Raw genomic sequence first — 23,451 nt, 5'->3', positions numbered from 1 at the left:
GTCTTAACATCATTTCAAGCTCTGTAATACTGGCATCATGCTCTATTCTCCTGCACTCAAAAGACAAGATACGGGAAAAAGGAGAAGGGGAAAGGAAGACAAGGAAAGGGAATGGATAAGGAAAGGAGAAAGTAGGGAGGGAAAGGGGAAATAGAAAAGAAAGGAGAGAGGGGGAAAAGACAAGCAAGAAGAATGCAGTGAAAAATCAGAATGTAGGTAGAACCTGTGGGTGTTTAAATCAAGGATTGCATAAAAATAAAATAATCTAAGCCTTCCCAAGGCCAAATTCAATATTACATTCAATATGTTGTCTTTCACTTTACTGAAAAATCAAAACAATACTCTTGTTACTTTTGTTATTTATCCAAATTTTGTAACTATCAAACTCCAAGGCCAGACCATAGTGGTCTTAACTTCAGTAATTAAACAATAAATCTCTTAAATATTTTAATCCATCTTTTATTCTCACCATTATTCTGTAATAGTAAAGTTAAAATGGCAAATAGAAGCACTGTGTTCTACTAGAAGGGAAGAAATGAGCATTTAGATGATTTTAAACTTTGTTTCTTAGTCTTTTGTTTCTTTGAAGGGCATTCACTCAAAAATCATAATTACTTTTAAAAAACCAGTATTTTTTTGATAAATGAAAAAACTTTAAAACTAAAAAGTATTGCAGTACTAAAAAAAAAAAAAGTCTCTGAAGCAACTCTGAGGTAAAATCTTATGTAGCTATTCTTTCTAAAATTATTAAGGTAATATTCTTTTATGTGCCTTCCCATCCAATACCTTCATGAATGCTCACTCCTACAAGTGGCACTTTTTTTCAGCCCACAATTGTGCATGTTTCATTATTTATTCTGATGAATTCTAAGTTAAGGGTAGAAATAAAGTTCAGAAAGAAGAAATGGAGGACTACTACTGCTGCATAGGGACTATATGAGCGTGATGGGACTTGCACAATTTTTTTTAAGAAATCACATCTACTGATAATTGTAGAAATATGTATAGAAGAAATGCACATGTTTAACATATATTGGATTAATTACCATCTAGGAGAGGGGGTGGGGGAAAAAGGAGAAAAATTTAGATTGCAATGTTGAAAAATTATCCATGCATATGTTTTGAAAATAAAAAGCTTTAATAAAAAAAAAGAAAGAAATCAGATGATACTATAAAAAGAAACATGGAGATTAAATGTAAATCAACACATGCGATGTTCATTTCTTTTTTGTTTGTTTTTTTCTCTCTCCCATGGTTTTCCCTTTTGCTCTGATTTTTCTCTCCCAACATGATTCATAAATCAATATGTATTAAAAATAATTTAAAGGAAAAAAAAACACATGCAGGGAGGACTCTGGGAAGATGGCTGAATAAGTAAATTACAAGGACCTCACATACAAAACAAATTTGTATCTCAGGAAGAGAGACCAGTGAAAAACCAAGAATACTTGAGGCAGAACAGGGTTCTCCAGAGATAACCCAATAAGATCCCTAGAAAGCACCCAGACCTGGGATTAATCCACGTGAAATGCAAACACCTCCAGGCTAGCTTCACACAAACACCAAGTGGAGAGCCTTGGGGTCACCTGGGTTTGGCCTCAGCTGGAACCACAGAAACTTTTATCTCCTGGACTTCATGCAGTTAGGAGTCTGAGTCCTGGAAGCCTGAAGGAACCTAGGCTGACTAGGAATATAAGGCACAGAAGTGCTGCAGAGATGTAACCTTGGTCCAGAAAGAACCAGCCCCAGGTGAGTGCAGAAGCAGTGGGGCAGGGATGCTGCTGCCAGCCAGCACTTGTAAAAGGCAGGAGCTTTTGGTTTGGGGTCTGGTTTGGTTCCAGGTCAGAGGGGAGAGCTGAAGTGAAGCCAGAAGGCATCATTCCCCTATCCCATAAAATAGAATTGCTTACACTAATACTTCTCATTTAAAAAAAAAAAAAAAAAAAAAAATGAACCAGCAAAGAATAAAGAACCCAACATAGAAACTTACTGTGGGAATAGGGAAGACCAGGGTTCATTTTCACAGGAGGACACTGAAGTAAAAAAAAATAAAAAAAAAAAAACTTTCTACTCCCAAAGAGTAACATTAAATGGCTCTTAGAGAGGTTTTATAAAAGAACTCAAAAAAAGAATTTAAAAATCAAATGAGAAACATTAAGGGAAAAAAATTAAAATCATCCAAGAAAAACAAAAAGATTATAGGGGGAAAAAAGTCATCCAACTAGAAAAAAAGGAGATACAGATTTTTAAAGTTGAAAATAACTCTTTGAAAATTAGAATTGGACAAAGGGAAGCCAATGAATCTATGAGACACCAAAAAAAATGACAAATAAAATTAAAAAATAAAATCAAGAATAAAAAAATAGAACAGAATGTCAAACATTATAAGGAAAATAACAAATCTGGAGAATAGATCAAGAATAGAAAATATAAGAATAACTAGCCTACCTGAAAGTTGTGATCATAAAAAAAAAAAAAAAATCACACAACAATGCAAGAAATAATCCAAGAAAATTGTCCTGGAGTGATAGAACATGGGGGGAAAGTAAAAACAGGGGAAAGAAAATCCACCAATCACCACCTCAAAGAGATCCTTTGTGGAAAACATGGAGTAATATAGCCAAATTTTGAAATTCCCAGATCAGAGAGAAAATTTTGCAAAAAACCTAGAAAAAAAAAATTCAAGTATGCTGGAGCTACAGTTAGAATTGTAGGACTTAGCAGCCATGATAAGAGATCATAAGTCCTAGAATCATATATACCAGCAATCAAAAAGAACAAGGACTGTGGACAAAAATATCATATCCAGCAAAATTTTTCATAATATTGAATGGGGAAAAAATGGACATTCCATAATTGTGGACTTTCAGGACTTTCAAACAACCCTGAACTCAATAGAAAATTTAACATAATGGCAAAATTAGATATGGACCCACACTTAACACCATATACCAAGATAAGATCAAAATGGGTCCATGAATTAGGCATAAAGAATGAGATCATAAATAGATTGGAGAAACATACGATAGTTTACCTCTCGGCCTCATTTCCAAAATATATAGAGAACTGACTCTAATTTATAAGAAATCAAACCATTCTCCAATTGATAAATGGTCAAAGGATATGAACAGACAATTCTCAGATGATGAAATTGAAACTATTTCCACTCATATGAAAGAATGTTCCAAATCAGTACTGATCAGAGAAATGCAAATTAAGACAACTCTGAGATACCATTACACACCTGTCAGATTGGCTAATGATGAATGTTGGAGGGGATGTGGGAAAACTGGGACACTAATACATTGTTGGTGGAGTTGTGAAAGAATCCGGCCATTTTGGAGAGCAATCTGGACCTATGCCCAAAAAGTTATCAAACTCTGCATACCCTTTGATCCAGCAGTGCTACTACTGGGCTTATATCCCAAAGAAATACTAAAGAAGGGAAAGGGACCTGTATGTGCCAAAATGTTTGTGGCAGCTATTTTTGTAGTGATAGAAACTGGAAAATAAATGGATGTCCATCAATTGGAGAATGGTTGGGTAAATTATGGTATATGAAGGTTATGGAATATTGCTCTGTAAGAAATGACCAACAGAATGAATACAGAGAGACTTGGAGAGACTTACATCAACTGATGCTAAGTGAAACGAGCAGAACCAGGAGATCACTGTACATTTCAACAACGATACTGTATGAAGATGTATTCTGATGGAAGTGGAAATTTTCAACATAAAGAAAATCTAATTCACTTTCAGTTGATCAATGATGGACAAAAACAGCTACACCCAGACAAGGAACACTGGGAATTGAGTGTAAACTGTATGCACTATTGTCTTTCTACACAGGTTACTTAAACCTTCAGAATCCAATTCTTATCGCGCAACAAGAAATTTGGTTTTACACACATATATTGTATCTAGGTTATACTGTAACACATTTACCATGTATGGGATTGCCTGTCATCTAGGGCAGGGGGTAGAGGGAGGGAGGGGAAAATTCAGAAAAGAAGTGAGTACAAGGGATAATATTGTAAAAAAAAAAAAAAAATTACCCATGCATATGTACTGTCAAAAAATTATAATTATAAAATTGATTTAAAAAAAAATTTAAATTAAAAAAGAGGAAGGAACCTAAAAAAAAAAAGAAAGAAAAGAAAATTTAACATATAAGAGCCAATATTCAAGTTTAATTTCAAAGAACTTAACATGTAACAAATTGTTTGCTTTTTACGTGGAAATGTATACACATGTTTAAGACTGACATAGTCATTGGATAGTTCAAAAGATTTATACAAATGAAGTCCAGAGGAAGAAAAGATACAGGCATTAGAGGGAGGAGAATTCCTAATTCTGACAACCTACTAACATCAGGAAGGGATTAAATAGTCAACATTACATCTATACCATGAAGGCTATAGTCCCTCAAAAATCTATAAAAAAATAAATGAGGAGTGTAGGCAGAGGGGAAAGCAAAGAGTTGAGGAAGAATACAAGGGAGGGATCCCTAGGTGGGAGGATCTTAAGTAATAACAGGGCAAGTTAAGGAGCAGAATTAAAGTAGAAGAATTAGCAGGTATCGGAAAGAAGAGTCATATATAAACACTACAACAAGGATCAGAAGCAGAATTTATTAGGGAAAAAAAAGTATGGCTAGTAATCACTGATCTCAGACAAAGTCAGAATTAAAGATTTAAACAAGAGAGAAATATACATTACATCAGCTATACTAAATTTGTTTTAGATGCATAGGTAAATGTGTGTATGTACATGCACATGTTTGAGCATACATAGATATGTATGCATGTCACTCTAGGTGTGTATGTATATAGATATGTGTATATGTGTGGATCTGTGGATGGGTGTGAATGTATATATGTGTGTATATGTGTGTGTGTGTCTGTGTCTGTGTGTCTGTGTGTGTATATGTGCGTATGAATGAGTATGGGTATGTTTATGTATATGAATATATCTATATATATATATTGGGGGAAATGAGGGGAATGAAAGGGGAAAAAAAAGAATAAATTTTTTTTTTAAAGTGCACAGCAGAGAATAAAACAACCCACAAGAAAGCAAAGCAAAGATGGATATTTATGAATTCAATTTCTACTACTATTATATATCCTTTCTTGAACTGAAAATTTATTGTTATATATTTTGAATCCTTCCTGATGTCCGGCTGGGCACATGACCAGGTTGCTCTGTTTTCCTTTTTTGTGTTTTTTCTAATTTTTTTAATAAACAGAAAAAAAATATTTTTTAATCACAAGGGAATGCAACCTGACACCTTCATGAAAACATTTCTTCTTCAAGAGCCCCATCATATTACTTTAGTGATAAAGGAAGAAAAAATCTATCACACACAGTTACATTTTCAAGCTTTGTGAAAAAATTCTTGAAGTCATTTTAAAAACAATTACTATCATTTCTCTTTGATTGTAGGTTTTCTCTCCAATGAATAAAAACAGAATAAAAATATGAGTTTTACAACAATTGCTGTCCCTTTTTGATACTCCTATGCACTCCAAATTTCCATCTCTCAAAGAAATTAAAATACACAATGAATCTACATCCTCAAACATGTTCAGCCTCTAGAATTTCCCCAATCTCCTAAATGCCATGAGTAACCTTTTGTTTGAAGGATACAAATTGTTCTATTTGGCTTCAGAGAACAGCAATGATATCAGTAGAAAAGAGAAAAAACAAGGGAAATTTCAGCTAGATGAAAAGAAGAGCTTCCTAATAATGAAAATCTAGAGTTTCTATTTATTTAGTGCTATACCAATCAGACTCCCAAGAAACTATTTTAATGACCTAGAAAAAATAACAACAAAATTCATATGGAACAACAAAAAATCGAGAATTGCAAGAAAACTAATGAAAAAAAAAGTCAGAGGAAGGTGGTCTAAGTGTACCTGATCTAAAGCTATATTATATAGCAGCAGTCACCAAAACCATTTGGTATTGGCTAAGAAATAGACCGGTGGTAGATCAGTGGAACAGATTAGATACAAAGGACAAAAAAAGGTACACCTATAGCAATCTAATCTTTGACAAACCCAAAGATACCAACATTAGGGATAAAAATTCATTATTTGGAAAAAACTGTTGGGAAAACTGGAAATTAGTATGGCAGAAATTAGATATGGACCCACACTTAACACCATATACCAAGATAAGATCAAAATGGGTCCATGATTTAGGCATAAAGAGGGAGATAATAAATAGATTAGAGGAACAGAGAATAGTCTACCTCTCAGAGCTGTGGAGGAGGAAGGAATTTATGACCAGAGGAGAACTAGAGATCATTATTGATCACAAAATAGAATATTTTGATTACATCAAATTAAAAAGTTTCTGTACAAACAATACTAATGCAAACAAGATTAGAAGGGAAGTAACAAATTGGGAAAATATTTTCAAAGTTAAAGGTTCTGACAAAGATCTCATTTCCAAAATATATAGAGAACTGACCCTAATTTATAAGAAATCAAACCATTCTCCAATTGATAAATGGTCAAAGGATATGAACAGACAATTCTCAGATGATTAAATTGAAACTATATCCACTCATATGAAAGAGTGTTCCAAATCACTATTGATTAGAGAAATGCAAATTAAGACAACTCTGAGATACCACTACACACCTGTCAGATTGGCTAAGATGACAGGAACAAATAATGATGAATGTTGGAGGGGATGTGGGAAAACTGGGACACTAATACATTGCTGGTGGAGTTGTGAAAGAATCCAGCCATTCTGGAGAGTAATTTGGAATTATGCCCAAAAAATTATCAAACTGTGCATACCCTTTGACCCAGCAGCGCTACTACTGGGATTATATCCCAAAGAAATACTAAAGAAGGGAAAGGGACCTGTATGTGCCAAAATGTTTGTGGCAGCTCTTTTTGTTGTAGCTAGAAACTGGAAGTTGAATGGATGCCCATCAATTGGAGAATGGTTGGGTAAATTATGGTATATGAAGGTTATGGAATATTATTGCTCTGTAAGAAATGACCAGCAGGAGGAATACAGAGAGGCTTGGAGAGACTTACATCAACTGATGCTGAGTGAAATGAGCAGAACCAGAAGATCACTGTACACTTCAACAACAATACTGTATGAGGATGTATTCTGATGGAAGTGGAAATCTTCAACATAAAGAAGATCCAACTCACTTCCAGTTGATCAATGATGGACAGAAATAACTACACCCAGAGAAGGAACACTGGGAAGTGAATGTAAATTGTTAGCACTAATATCTGTCTGCCCAGGTTACTTATACCTTTGGAAGCTAATAATTAATGTGCAACAAGAAAATGGTATTTACACACATATATTGTATCTAGGTCTTACTGTAACACATGTAAAATGTATGGGATTGCCTGTCATCGGGGAAGGGAATGGAGGGAGGGGGGGGATAATTTGGAAAAATGAATACAAGGGATCATATTATAAAAAAAAATTACTCATGCATATATACTGTGAAAAAAAATTCTAAATAAAATTAAAAAATAAAAAAAAGAAAAGAAAATCTAGAGTTGGAGTCAGGAGATCTGAGCTCAAGGCCTGGTTCTGAAACTTAGCAGCTCTGTGACTTGGGTCACTCACTTAACCCCTCCATCTAATAAGCAAAATAAATAGCAATACTAATACTTGTTGCTAAGCAATTCTATTCAAAGTATTATTATATAGATAGGGACTATTTATTATCACTAATAGCATAGAATGGGTAAGAGTAAACTTAAGATAGTAAAGACTTTAGTCTTTAAACAGAAGCTGGACATCCATTTTTCAGGGATATTATGTCATATTCATACTTCAAGTAAGGTTTAAATTATATAAGTTCTGAAATCCTCTCTAACTCTTAAGACTGTTTTGATTCTATGAAAGTATTAAATCTTAGCCAGAAAGCTCAATCTAGAAAGAGAACAGGTTAGTCATAATAATTAACATAATGTCCCTCGAATTTAAAGAGAATGTTTCTTTGCTGTCAGAGATAGTCAGCCAGTTTTGCTTAACTGTTTTCCTTGTTACAAGGGAATATTCCTGGGAAAAGAAGATGGAGAAATTACTAGTATATAAGCAAAGGATTTCAATAACGTTGTTTATTTTAAAATGAGGAAAAAAAAGAATGCTTCTGACCCAAAGCTGATGTATTACTTTTCCCAGATAATGAAGAGTTTTTGGTGTTGTTTTTTTTTTACTTCTTAGAATTTTTACAATGTGTTTAAAAAAACTTTTAACTCTCCAGATCCAGAAGTATTCTCAGTCTTCTCAGCTCTCCCTTTCTAATGAACTCATGTGGGTGTAAACACCCTGTCTGGGAGTTTTGCATGGATGCAGCTAAATACACTTAGTTTCAAAAGCCATGAATTTATAAGGTAGAGTTTGAGTTAAGGAGCTAGATTTGAGCAAAGACAGAGGGAACAGAGTTGATGGGCTTTCATTAGAATGGAAACCACCATCCTGGTTTCACCAGTGCTCTCAACAGGCACAGTACACACATTCACAGACTATACACTGTGGGCACACTATTACCAAATAGCCTGTGCCCCCCCCACCTCAGAAGCCTCCTGACCTGAAACTTTACTTACCTCCTGGTTCTCCCCCTGAAAGCACACTCTACTCTCGCAGCATCCTTCCTCTGACTGGTTGGTTCCTCTCAGTACCTGACTTTTAAAGAAAATGTCCAGGCTAGACAGGCTTTAATTCTTCTCCAGGCTTTCTTAACACATCCCCACATCTGTATCTACCTCTAATGTCTTGTTTTCCTCCATTAAAATCTAAGTTCCTTGAGAACAGGGGTTGTTTTTCATCTGGCTGCTATTCTTACTATATAGACACTTAACATAGTATTTGATGTATACAAAAGGTGTAATAAATACCTGTTGACTTAAGTCAGGTGAAAAAGAACCAATGTGGCACAACAGAAAGAACACAGAGCAATGGTTGGCCCTAGTCTTAGTTCCATTCAACTTCCTCACAAGATCCTTCCCAACTGCAACATTCAATGAATCTTTGAAACTAAACAGTCAAAAATCACATTGACCAATATATACATGCAACTGATTAAAGAATATAAGAGAGAGTATGGAGAAAGGCAGGCTAGGTGGGAGAGTTAAAGTCCCTGTAAGTATGCTCACCTTATTTGAGCAGAAAGTATATCTACCAGTATCTACAATTGGTATTATAAATGTTCTAAGGCACTTACAGAAGGAAGTTCATTTTCAGTGGGAAAGTTTACTCTTCCTGAAAATAATGATAAATTCTCAATTATTTTCTGCATTTACCTTTATATTCTTATCACCAGAAAGACAAGATGGGTGAAAATCTACACCCTACGCAGCTACAAAAATGAATCAGGAAAAAGTTTTTTAGTTAGTAATTTTTAAAAATAGGAAATCCAAAATGCTAACACTTAACCTAAAAGCTAAACATTGTAAGTCATTGAGTTTGACTTAAGGGAAAAAATATTCCTGATGGTGTTTCTTTTTTTCCTTGTCTCCAGACTTAATGTCCACCTTGTTTTTAGTTATAACACATTTATGACTTACCTGTTATATACACAGAAGCTGTGGCTGCCACTTAGTGGGACAGGACATGAAATCTCCTAAATAAGCAATGGTCTAGAGAAGGAGCTACCTCATGATCATTGATATCATGGAGCTTAAGCACACCCACATGATTTACTGACCAATTCAAATTCGCCAGATTTTAATCTAAAGAACTAAATATTTGAAGAGATATTTTTAAATGGGACTTAATAGACTTGAAAAGCAAATGTTTTCAAGCAGCCTACACTATCAAAAAACTAATTCTTTCCTGGGAATTGTTTGAAGTTACTCTTTCTCAGTGAATGGCCATTAAATTCTTTTGTACTTTTTGGCTTTACAGAGGATGTCTATAAAAAACAAAACGTTAGTAGCTTTCCAGAAATAAAAATGCTCATTATAAGGAAGAGAAAGGAGCAGTGTTAAAGAATTGTCCTAAGCATCTTTGGGGTCTTCTGCTGCTGTTGCTCAAGAAAGAAGCCTTTTTTTCAAAGAGATTTCCTACTTTATTAATACAGGTCAACAAGTTGCCCACATAGCAAGTCCCTCTACCTATAAGTCAAAAACTAGCTCTTTCTGACTCCTTTCTCCAAAGCCAAAGCCTGGCATATCAAAGCACAGACAGGGTGTTTACACCCACATGAGCTCATTAGAAAGGGAGAGCTCAGAAGACTGAGAATACTTCTGGATCTGGAGAGTTAAAGGTTTTTTTAAACACATTGTAAAAATTCTAAGAAGTCAAAAAAAAAAAAAAAACTCTTCATTATCTGTGTACCTTAATTAATCTCTTCCTCATTTAGCTATTACCCTAGCTCAAGTGAGAAAAAGTCCTCTACTAGTGAACATCTGGACCTTCTCTGCAATTTATCGTTCTAGATACCTGCCTGGAGCACTTACTGGCTAAGTGAATTGTCCATAGTCACACAACTGTAGGAGATTAAAGGTGAAATAACATCATCTTGACTTCAAGACTAACACAACTCCCAAACATTATCATCCTCCCCTAACAGGTAAGGAAATTGAGGTTCATGGAGAAGTTAAAGTGATTTGCCCTGACTGTCACACAGCTAGTGTGTACAATAAAGCTAAAAGTAAACATTTGATCTTCCAAGTACCATATTCTTTGTAATATGCTATACTATATCTAGGTATAAACCCTAAAAGAGATTATGCCTGTTACTAGAGTTCCAAATATTTCAGGGGCCTTTAAGTGCCATTCCCTCTATAAAATTACAAAATTTTGTAATTACAGTAGTACTATACTTATAGCTAAATTTTTGAGCATCTGGAGTATCAATAGAAAATAAGAATCTAAATCTAAGAAATCTAAATAAGAAAAAACCATGGCCAAAAGAACAGATTCCGGCTAGTCACATCTCAATTAAATCAAGTTTTTGAAAAAAAAAAAAAAAAAAAAAAAACAGTGGGTGCTAGGAAAACTGAAAAGCAGTCTGGCACAAATTAGGTACCCTGCAATACTTTCCACATTACATTCAAAATGGTTACATGATGTTAGTATGAAAGCGTATACTAGACAAAAAGCTGAAGAGAAGTAAAACATAAAATTCTCCCAGGTATGGGCAACATCCAAAGCAAAAATAGATGACTCATTTATGTGAAACTCAAACGTTTCTGGGCAGGCAATCTATCTAGGATAAGGAAAATGGTTATAATTTGAAAAATGTTTGGAATCTAAGGCACATAATTACCAGATTTATATAGGAACAAGAATCATTCCCTAACTGCTAAATGGTCAAAGGATATAAACAAAATTCTCACAAGAGTAACTGCAAAGCATTTACAACCACATGAAAGAATGCTTCAAATCATTCATAGTAAAAGAAAATGCAAAACTTTTAAAACCCTAAGGTTTTATCTTAAACCCTGCAAACTGGCAAATAGGATAAAAGATAGTAAAAGTTGATAGTTTGAACAGTTTGAGGAAGATAGACATATAATATAGTGCATTGTTGGTAGAACTCTGAATTTTTTTTTAACAATTTTGAAAGGCAATTTAAAATTATGCAAGTAGAAGAATATAATGCAATGTCCAGCTCCCTGAGATGTTAAGTGCCCAGGATAACACAGCAGGAGCATGTCAGGTGTGGGATAAGAACTATATTCCCCTGGCTTCTGGAGCAACTCTCCCTCCACCAGGACATTCAGTCCTTTAATTTTACAGAGGATGAAAGGGAAGCACAAGTGTTACTACTGGGCTTATATCCCAAAGAGATATTAAAGGGAAAGGGACTTGTATGTACCAAAATGTTTGTGGCAGCCCTTTTTGTGGTCGCTAGAAACTGGAAATTGAATGGATGCCCATCAATTGGAGAATGGTTGGGTAAATTATGGTATATAAATGTTATGGAATATTATTGCTCTGTAAGAAATGACCAGCAGGATGAATAGAGAGAGGCTTGGAGCGACTTAGATGAACTGATGCTAAGTGAAATGAGCAGAACCAGGAGATCATTATACACTTCAACAACAATACTATATGAAGATATATCCATTTCTGATGGAAGTAGATATCTTCAACAAAGAGAAGATCTAATTCAGCTCCAATTGATCAATGATGGACAGAACCAGTTATACCCAGAGAAAGAACACTAGAAAATGAATGTGGACTACTTGCATTTTTGTTTTTCTTCCCAGATTATTTTTACCTTTCTGAATCCAATTTCTCTTATGCAACAAGAGAACTTGTACAGATGTGTACATATATATGTATTGTATTTAAGATATACTTTAACATATTTAACATGTATGAGACTGCCTGCCATCTAGGGGAGGGAGTAGAGGAAGGGAAGGGAAAAGTTGGAACAGAAGTGATTGCAAGGGGAAAATTACCCATGCATATATTCTGTCAAAAAAAGGGTGAGGGGAAGCATAGAGGTTTGAAATGACTTTTCCATAGTCATCGGTTTAGTGTCAGAGCTGAAGTCTCCTAACCCTACTATAGCACTTTTCACTCTCTCCTTTAAGAATGTCATATGGTGGGGGAAAGAATTTTACATTTAGAAAATAAGCCTTTAATTTGCCTGTTAGATGGCAAAACTATTTTTAACACTTCCAAAAAAAAAAAAACCTTCTATTACTTCTTTTTTAGTGGCACAAAGCCCCAGTCCAAATCAAATCATTTATTTTAATGAAACACAGATCAAAAAATTGCTTTTTATTTTTTACTAAATATCTCATTTTAGGGTGGGGATGTTTTTTCTCCCAGTTTTAATTATTGAATCCCAAGATCACTCTTTTCAATGACAGATAGAGGAGGAGATAATTGCTTTTCTATATATTTCATAAATGGTAGCACTTAAAAAGCTTTAGAAACCCCAGCAGTCTAAAACCTTTATTAACCTTTAATAAGAGAATACATTCTAGTTCACTGTCTTTCATTTCAGTAAAACAAATGGAATGGGAATTTTTTGTTTAGGGGGGAAAAAAAATCAGTCAGTGAATTAAATAGTTGTGTAATTGAACTGGTTGACCCAACCAGTTCAATTAAAGTGTCTTACTTAGAAGCTCTTACCTAATCTAATACTTAACATGCAACAAGAAAATTGGATTTACACACATGTATTGTAGTATCTAGGTTATACTGTAACACATGTAAAATGTATGGGATTGACTGTCATCTGGGGGAGGGGAAAATTTGGAAAAATGAATACAAGGGATAATGTTACAAAAAAATTACTCATGCATATATACTGTCAGAAAAAAATGTATAAATATAAAGTTAAAAAAATAAAAAAATAAAAAAATAAAGAAGCTCTTACCTAGCTGCCTATCTTTTTCTGGAAGGCATGAGTCAATGCTGTCTTAATATGGACTCTCTTAGAAATAGCCAAAAACCATTTCCTTGCACGAAGTATCAGAGCTGCAGGATATCTGATATTTTCCAGCCGAACTTATTTTTAGGGCAGTAGTTTCTAAACTTTATGGACTTGTGACACCCTGTCTTTACTGATTTACTTTTGTAGCTCTATTCTTTCTCCTGACTTTTTCTATTATCCTTCATTTCCCATCTGCCACACAAAGTGATTATAGGATTTAGTTACCTCTTCATTGGGTATAGGCATTCATCAGGAGACATTAATGCTACCTTCTCATGTCTCTAGATGTTCTGAGAAGTAGTCACAGGTAATATGAATAACAGTAAGGGTTAGGTGAGGACAGAATCTTCAGCTGTACCTTTAACTAAACATTTCAATGAGTCAGAATCACTGAAATCCAGAACTGAAGAGGACCTTAAGGGCGATCTGATACAAGTTTTATCTGAACAAGAATTTCTTTTACAGCAGAATTAACAAGAAAGGGCTTTAGCAAAGGGAAATTTACCTCCAAAACCCATTTCTTTGGATGATTCTAATTGTTAGGAAGTTTTTCCTTTATATCTAACTTTTTGCTTTTTTATGATTTTAAACCATTGTTCCTGCATATGTACCATACTAACATACTATCCGTTATCTGTAAAAGGTCAAGTTACACCAAGTCTACAAATAATTATTAAGTTCCCATTATATCTTGGGCACTGAATTAAACATTGAGAATACAGAAAAAGGCAAAAACAGCCCCTGCTCTCCCAGAGCTCACAATCCTCAAGGAGGAGGCAAGATGCAAACTATGTACAAGTAGTCACAAACACACACTCATATATATGATAAATTGTGAATAATCTCAGAAACTATTGCTTGAATGTTGAATGAAATATAACCACGAAGTTTTTTTTTAACCAAAGTTGTATATACTATCCCTAGTCATTTTATCTTTATTTTATTGATTGAGTTAATTTAATATCAGTCTATCAAGATCTTTGTGTATTTGGATTTGACCACCTAACAAGTTAGCGAATCTTCCTTGATTTGGACCATTTGAAGATTTGATGAGCACACCGTGTATGCCTTTATCTAAATGACTGATAAAATAAATTATACAACATCTACTTGGGTCACGTAACTGAAAATCTCCTTCCAAGGTGATGAACACCATTGATGAGTACTCTGGGTCCAGTCATTCAACTACTATAATTCTACCTAATTTTAGTGGAAAGAAATTTAGTGAAAGAAATTTAAGAACAATAATCATAAATTACATAATTTAAGGGTTAACAAAGAACATTCACTTCACCAATTCTGTAAGATAAGTGGTAAGATTTTAATTAGCACTGTCTTATATCACAACATAGGAAAAAATCCAAAAACACGCAATGTACAACACTTATAAGGCCTCCTTCCTCTGTGAAGAAGTGGATTGAGACATCCTCTCAGAAGCCATGCTTCTCCTTTATAATTCTACAACATTCACTTTACATAGTTATGGTAAGCGTGCATAATGTTTTCTTACCTCTGCTTACTTCAAACTGTATTTCAAAAGTTCAAGTAGATCTTTTCAATACATTTCTTATTACACAGTAATACTATACTATATTCAGGTACCAGTTTGTTTAGCCATTCCTCAAGTGGTAACTTTGTTTCCAATTCTTTTCTGTCATAAAAACTACTGTTAAAAATATTTTAGTGTATTTGGTAACTTTCTTATCAGCAACCTCTTAATGAATGAAAGAGTACAGACACTTTAGTCTCTTTATTTGCATAATTTCAAAGTCCTTCCCAAAATTCACTTGCTCTGTCTTTAACTCTCTCCCTCCTTGTGGATAAAAAACAATTAGAAGATAATTAACCAAAACATGGAATGTAATCAGTAGCAATGGAGCCTTCAGCTCCTCAATGACACCCATGTTGTATAGCCTTATTGTCATAGACATTTTAAAAAACAAGGTTTGCTTTTTTTTGCTTACCTTCCCCTCCCAAGGTATCTGTAAAATCCTCCCTCATTCACTTAAATGTTTTCACTTTCATTCCTATTCCAAGTATCCTCTAGGAAAAAGTGTGTCAAATATGTGACCCACACTCCTTAATGAGGCTGAATCAAATTAAAATGTAACTGGAAAATATTTAACAAGATAAATAAAACATAGATAATGTAAACATGTGGTTTTCTAAGACAATACATGGGGTACAGGGATCCTTATGTACAGTTTAGTGGCTTCCTTTCTATTTGACCAGGGCCCCACAAAGCCAAACTGCACTCAACACTCAGTTCTTTCAGGAATCAACTTCTGAAAACAAACAAGGTGATGCATGCTAAAAACGAAGGTAAACTGCATGTTCAAGAGCAACTATGTCTAGAAAAAAGAAACAAACTGTCCCAAAAGAAACCAATTAAATTAAATCACAGTGAATTCATATTTTTTAATCTTATTTTATTATTCACTCTGGTGACAATAAAGACTGGAATGGTTGAAAAGCATGAAATATCTTCAATTTTCTTTGTTAATTAGAAGTATTTAAATATTTTTAATCCCATAAATTGAATAATTCATACTACAAGCACACATTCCATAATAATTACAATTGCAATCACTCTATTAGCATTTTTCTTTTACATAGATGCCTGCATTAGAAACTGTAGTGTGCTTTCTAGAGCTTCCAAGTTGGGGCAACAAAACGTACCCCCCCACACCAGCATGATTAATATATCCTGCTTTCTAGAGCCCCCAAGTTGGGATGCCAAAATATAGCTCTCTGGAGGACCTTTTGACCTGCCCAAGTCCTTGGACTAGTGGAGAAGTAATGAAGGCAGGAGACTCACAAGAATGGTCAAAGATGGAGTCTTTATTTTAAGCTGAAAAGTTTCTATATGAAGATGAATAATAAAAATGAAAAAGTCCATTTTTTCAAGAGTTCATTTATTCAATTGAAATACAATTTTGGTTGCCTTCCAATTTCTATAGAATCAACTGGTCAACTGTCAGTTGTCAGAATCATATTGATACATATACATTTTTCCCGAAATTGGGCTTATATAAGCAAGCTATTAACTTCTTTTCAGTTTATAAATGCACGTGTGTGTGTGTGTTTCAATAAGAGTACATTTTAGAAATGTAACCTATCTCAGGGTATCCTATATTAAAACCAATACAGTAATTATTATTATGTGCCCATTGTGACCAAGTCACCCAAAATAACAAGGAGGTAGGCTTTGCTCTCTGATGGTCTTTAGTCTTAGGATTCCATTCATCATTGAGCCATAAAATATTGCCTCATTTATCCAACAAACATTTTTAAGCACCCACTAAGTTCTATGCAATAAGTTCTGAGGGAACCCTGTCTCTATTTTCAGGGAGTGTAGAATCCAGTGGGGATTATAAAACCAGAGCATCATAGGTTGGAGAACTGGAAAGAACCTTATAGATCAACTAATCCAAGTGCTCCCTCCCACCCCCCCAATTCTACAATTGGCAAGATAAAATCAACTCTGGCCACCTCCTCAATCCTCCAAACCCCTCTTCCCCCAACACACATGGAAAGGATGGGCACTGGAGAGCTCCTCCCCCATCCTCTACCATTTCAGAAGGGTGTGTCTAAGGAATGAACCCTGAGCCAAGTACCCTGCTCCTACTCCCTTTCAGCTTCTTTTTATGTATTGTATTTCCCTGCCAGATTGTGAAATTCTTGAGGGGAGAGAATGTTTAATGCTCTTTGTATCCCAGTACTCAGGATAGTACCTCGAACATAATAAACACTCAATAAATTATTGTTTTTATTTAACATATTTTATTTTCCCCAATTAAATATTAAAACAACTGTTTAACATTTTTTCAAAGTATCAAGTTCCAAATTCCATACCTCCTCCACACCTTCCTTCCCTGCTCCCTGAGACAGTAATCATATGTAACTTATACATGTGCAATCATATTGTCTATATAAATTATCTATACACAAACTTTAAAAAAAATTAGAATAATCTAAGCACATAATAGCTACAAAATCATATAAGAAAAAGATATGCCAACCTGGGGAAAGGAGAAATCAGGGAAAGGTAAAGAGTATCATCTGAGCTGAGGGAGTCTTAATGAGTGGGACAGTGGGATATTCACAAATGTATGTAATTATTCCTGAGCTAAGAAATACTCTAAACAAAAGCCTGAAGAAGAAAAAGCATCACTGAACCACTAAATATCAGGCCTCAGATGATCAAGTCTGAAACTCATTAGAGGGAAAAGGGAAATAAGGCTTTGGGAAGTCAAATGATTTGCTTAAGGAAACAAATCTGACACACTATGATTAGTGCAACTTTGTTAGAATACATAATACAATGAGAATAGATTGAAATAAAGTTGGAAAGATAGCTTAGAGCCCAATTGTGAAAAGTCCCAAATGCCAGGCATTCGTAGCTTCCTCCAACAGGCAAGTTTCCTACCACCTGCAGCTATAAGATGAACAGATGGATTTATATTCCAAAACTAGTTGTGCAAGAAGGAACTTTGGGACAGAAGGGATAACACTTAGATTTAATTCCACAAATATTTATTGCAATCAGCTGTTCTTTCCTTCTAATGAAGACAGAAAAAGAAGAAAATGACCTCCCTTGAAGCAGAAATGACTTAGCTAAAATATAAAAGAATAGGATGGATAGAGCTTTTATGATGATATTAATAAAAACTGTAAAAACCTAGGCTATGGAAGCTCCTTATGAAAGTGAAGGATTTGCCCACACTTAACACCATATACCAAGATAAGATCAAGATGGGTCCATGATTTAGGCATAAAGAATGAGATCATAAATAGATTAGAGGAACAGAGGATAGTCTACCTCTCAGACTTGTGGAGGTGGAAGGAATTTATGACCAAAGGAGAACTAGAGATCATTATTGATCACAAAATAGAGGATTTTAATTATATAAAATTAAAAAGCTTTTGTACAAATAAAACTAATGCAAACAAGATTAGAAGGGAAATAACAAATTGGGAAAATATTTTTATAGTTAAAGGTTCTGATAAAGGCCTCATTTCCAAAATATATAGAGAACTGACTCTATAAGAAATCAAACCATTCTCCAATTGATAAATGGTCAAAAGATATGAACAGACAATTCTCAGATGATGAAATTGAAACTATATCCACTCACATGAAAGAGTGTTCCAAATCACTATTGATAAGAGAAATGCAAATTAAGACAACTCTGAGATACCACTACATACCTGCCAGATTGGCTAAGATGACAGGAACAAATAACGATGAATGTTGGAGGGGATGTGGGAAAACGGGGACACTGATGCATTGCTGGTGGAGTTGTGAAAGAATCCAGCCATTCTGGAGAGCAATCTAAAATTATGCCCAAAAAGTTATCAAATTGTGCATACCCTTTGATCCAGCAGTGCTACTACTGGGCTTATATCCCAAAGAAATTCTAAAGAAAGGAAAAGGACCTGTATGTGCCAAAATGTTTGTGGCAGCTCTTTGTGTAGTGATAGAAACTGGAAGATGAATGGATGTCCATCCATTGGAGAATGGTTGGGTAAATTATGGTATATGAAGGTTATGGAATATTATTGTTCGGTAAGAAATGACCAACAGGAGGAATACAGAGAGGCTTGGAGAGACTTACATCAACTGATGCTGAGTGAAACGAGCAGAACCAGGAGATCACTGGACATTTCAACAACGATACTGTATGAAGATATATTCTGATTGAAGTGAATATCTTCAACATAAAGAAAATCTAATTCACTTTCAGTTGATCAATGAGGGACAGAAACAGCTATACCCAGACAAGGAACACTGGGAATTGATTGTAAACTGTTTGCACTATTGTCTTTCTACACAGGTTACTTATACCTTCGGAATCCAATTCTTATCTCACAACAAGAAATTTGGTTTTACACACATATATTGTATCTAGGTTATACATTAAATATGTATGGGATTGCCTGTCATCTAGGGGAGGGAGGGGAAAATTTGGAAAAATGAATACAAGGGATAATGTTGTAAAAAAATAAAGTACCCATGCATATGTACAAAAAATTATAATTATAAAATTAATTTTTAAAAAAGTGAGGGATTTGAAGGGAAGAAAAAAATTAGTTTTCTATGGTTTAGGTTTTAGCCACTTTTGAGAGACTTCTTACCCTTTCCTGTTCAGCCAGTATATCATAATACAATATTGTATCATATTTTATATGATACAAACTCATCTTGAATTTCAAGGCTTACTATGACCCGATTTCAAGCTACCATTCCATCCATATTTCATTCTATGCTTTTTCATGCTTTCAATTAGCTATTCTCTGATCCTTATTACTCTCTCCTACCTTATTACATTTGCACAGACCATCTACATCTGGTACTTAAGACATATTTTCTTCTTTCCTCATCTCCAACTTATGAAAGGCTTTCTTTCAAGGCAGAGTTTGGGTAATATTTCTTTAATAGATTCTATAAAGTATGGGCTAGTTGCCTGGAGGGCTTCAGGGTGAGCCAGAGTCAGGATAAATCAAAGTCCTTGGTCTTTAGAAGGAGAAGTGAAGGAGGTAGGCAAGCTGTCACAAGGCTTGCCAAAGATGTCTCCTGGATTCTGGAGTCTGGAGTCTCCAGCTTCTCTCCTCCTTGTCCTGTGGGCAAATGACTCTGGCCTCTCTCCCTCCACCCTCCAATCCTTGCCAATGATTATCTTAACACCAAACATTCAGCAAGATTGAATGAGCCATTTATCCAAATATATGCTAATAGAGCCATTATCTCACATGGAATAGGTAATTAGCCTTAAGTGCTCAGTTGTCTGATTCAGGCATACCTTTTTGGAGTTTCAGCCCTCTACAGATTCTTTCCCAGAGGAGTCCCAGGTCTGTCATTAAGTAGCTAGTGACCTTAGACAGTTGTCTAAGTTGTCTAAAGTTGTCTTCCTTTCTTACCAAATTACCAAAAAGCAGGTTGAACGGAATGATAAACATGAATTGAATTATATCATATACAAAGCCCTTATAAATTCCTTGATCTCATCCTCCAAATTCTGTATGAATCTGTCTTTCACAATTATCATATATGCTTTGTAAAATGAAACACCCCAAAGGCAAGAGTGATGCAATTTCCCTCTATATTCTCAATGTTCTGGCCATATGTCAGATATATAATAAATGTCTGAAAAACTGAATTGAATTTTGTAGAGAAAGGGATAGATAAGATAAATTCTTAAGATACTTTCTAAATATGGTACTATGGGATGATTAAGGTTTCTCTGCACTAACAAAGGTAAAGTTGTATTCTGGGGTTTACTCAATAGATGGATAAATCCCAGGTTCATCTATTTGGTAATCACTTTGAGAGAAGATGAGACACTATAAGAAAAAAAAATTCAATTACTATAAGTCCAATGGATATTGGCAATGACACCCATGAAACTGAAAGAAATATTTCTTGAGAATAAGGATATTCTTATCCATCTTTTATTTGTTAAACTCATGTTGCTACATTTTTCACAACTGAAAAAAAAAATCAATCAAAACCCCCATCTGTTTCCCTTCATTCCAGGAACACAGAAGAACTGGAAGTTTTTTGTACCTCCAAAAATAAAATATCAGCCAATTCAGAGGACATAAAGATAATGTGGGAGTGAGGAAAAGAGAAAAAGCAGGACAATAAACACAGGACTCTTTAATGAAACCCCTTCATCTTCATCAACAATATCAACTTCTATATTAAAACCATTTAGTCCAGTTGCTACCACTTTCAGCATTTTGAATACTGACCTGTTGGTTTGATGACCAAACTGAAAACCCCTCCAGGATGGATCTCTCTGGCCTCCAACACCACTTATTTGCACCAACATGGAGACATTCACCCTAAGACTATGACAAATTTCTTCTACTCATGGCTTTTATTTATGTAAATTATTTATGTAAAGGCAGATCAAAAAGGCCAAGTCTTAAGACTGCTGTCTCTCCTCATGTTTTGTGACATTTAACCCAGACTCAATAGTCAAAACTCTCTTGTCACTTCTGCAGAAGCAAATATACATCACCATTATCAAGCAGTTGGAATTGAAAATCCAACAAGAAGTGTCATTGAGAAATATTAGAGGGAAAAAATTAAGTCCTTTAAAAGTATTAAATTTCCTTAATATCAAGTTAATGGGTAGTACAATATGAAGGAGAAGAGACATCATGGAATTAAACAATCTACAATTTATTGGTCCATGAAGAACAAAACTATTGTTTTAAAATGTGTAGTTGACACATAGAGGTGACATGTCAAGGAAATAAATAGAATGGAGTTTGGAACATCTTTGCTTCCTTTTCATCCCATCTCATACTCCCCAACCTCTAGCACTGAATTTCAGGAGATGATACTATATCTAAGACCCACAAGAATGAAGCCCTTCCTTTAGAATTTTTTCATTTCCTTAACATTGCTTATGGCTTGTCAGAATTAATGAAAAGGAAGAGAATATTGGGAGAGGGGGACAGTTTATAACAAAAAGTCTTCTAAATTGAGAAAGTAGAAAAATGGAATAAGAGAAACATGTTCCATTTTCCCTTACCCACTAACTATAATAGCCAATAAGCTAGAATATAACACTGGAGTCAAAAGTCATGCATTTCTCTATCTCAATCCATTGCGGATGAGATCAGACTCAGGAAGCATTTTCATGCCAAAGCCAACAGTTTCAAACCTTGGAGCGTTTATCTCAAGTTTGCTTACTGGGTTCTCTCAAACCCAATCTATAATAATGGACTAGGTTTTTTCCCCACACCAGTTTAAAAAAAAAAAAAAAAAAAAAAGAGTAGGTCTCCCTATCTTGCTCAGGCTGGGAGTACAAAGGAGTTTCACAGGCCCGAGCTCTCTACATGATCAGCATTGGAGCTCTGACCTAATTCTTTTCCAACTAGGGCCAGCTCACCCCATCCTTAGACAATCTGATGGTTCCCTGATCCCAGAGACTCACCAAATTAATGCCAAACTAAATGGGGACACTCAATCAGCATGACCCAGTACAGCTCAGAATTCCTGAGCACAAGAGAACTTTCATTCTCAGCCTCCCTGGTAGTGAGGATCACAGCCATGTGCCAACATGCCTAGCCAATGATTTATCTTTATTTGGAAAATAGCAGCCACCTGCTCTTCCACTCCAGAAAAAGAATACATGCTGGCTTTGGGCCATCCGTACAAATAAAATCCTTGCTTCTGCAAATTATGCCCCAAGTTTTGAAGCTCTTAAAAATGAAGAGAAGGATGAACACCTTTGTTCATTTTGTGAGGACTGGAATTTATGTCCCTTCTGCCTTACAAAGCACTCTTTATTATATTCTAAAGGAAGGCTAGAAGAGCTACAAAAGACATCCCATGCAAAGCCTAGGAAGAACTAGAAGTGACTCAACCAAGAACGTCCAGATACATACTGTTGATCTTCATGTACATCTATCCTGCAGCACATTGTTAAAATAGGCAACAATGAAAAAGATTTGGAAAAAGATTATGGCATTTATCATATAACTTTTGGCACAGCATGAACCACCTAAAGCAAATGCTTCAGAACAGTGGTGTCAAACTCAAACAAAAATAGATAATTAGAGTCATGTGCTAACTTTAGCAAACTGTGAGTTACACTCTATGTATTTTTGTTTATTTTGTTTAACATTTCCCAATTGCATTTTAATCTGGTTCCAAAACATTAATGAGTTTTGCAGACCTCTAATAGGCAAGAACAGCAGTTTGACACCTCTGCTTTACATAATTAGCAACATTACAATCAATATTTAAACTTTAAAATAATAACTTTAAAAGGTATTGGCAATACCCAACATGTATGTATTATGTGGGGCTCCTCATTTCATTTATAGTCTACACTTCAAATTTTATTAAAACTACCTGAGGAGAGGTAGAGCCTATATACTACATGACAGTATAGGGGAAAGGGATTTCATATGCCAAAGGAAAAGAAAATTACCTTCTTTCTTCAAATGTTCAAGGGCTTTTGCTATGCTACAACCCATAAGAAAAGACTACCCAGACCCTCCTACTCTAATGATACCCCCGAATCCCTGAAAGATCT

At 34.9% G+C, this 23,451-nt stretch overlaps 1 protein-coding gene across 1 annotated transcript in view; it reads right to left on the bottom strand.

Moving 5' to 3' along the window:
- Window positions 1-23,451, bottom strand: part of TTC7B (tetratricopeptide repeat domain 7B) — a 314,975-nt gene that overhangs the window by 218,117 nt on the left and 73,407 nt on the right.

This window comes from Sminthopsis crassicaudata, chromosome 2 (assembly GCF_048593235.1).
Source record: "Sminthopsis crassicaudata isolate SCR6 chromosome 2, ASM4859323v1, whole genome shotgun sequence".
In the NCBI taxonomy this organism is placed as follows: domain Eukaryota; kingdom Metazoa; phylum Chordata; class Mammalia; order Dasyuromorphia; family Dasyuridae; genus Sminthopsis; species Sminthopsis crassicaudata.
Note: the sequence above shows the minus strand (reverse complement) of the source record. Positions and strands in the feature narration are given on the sequence as shown.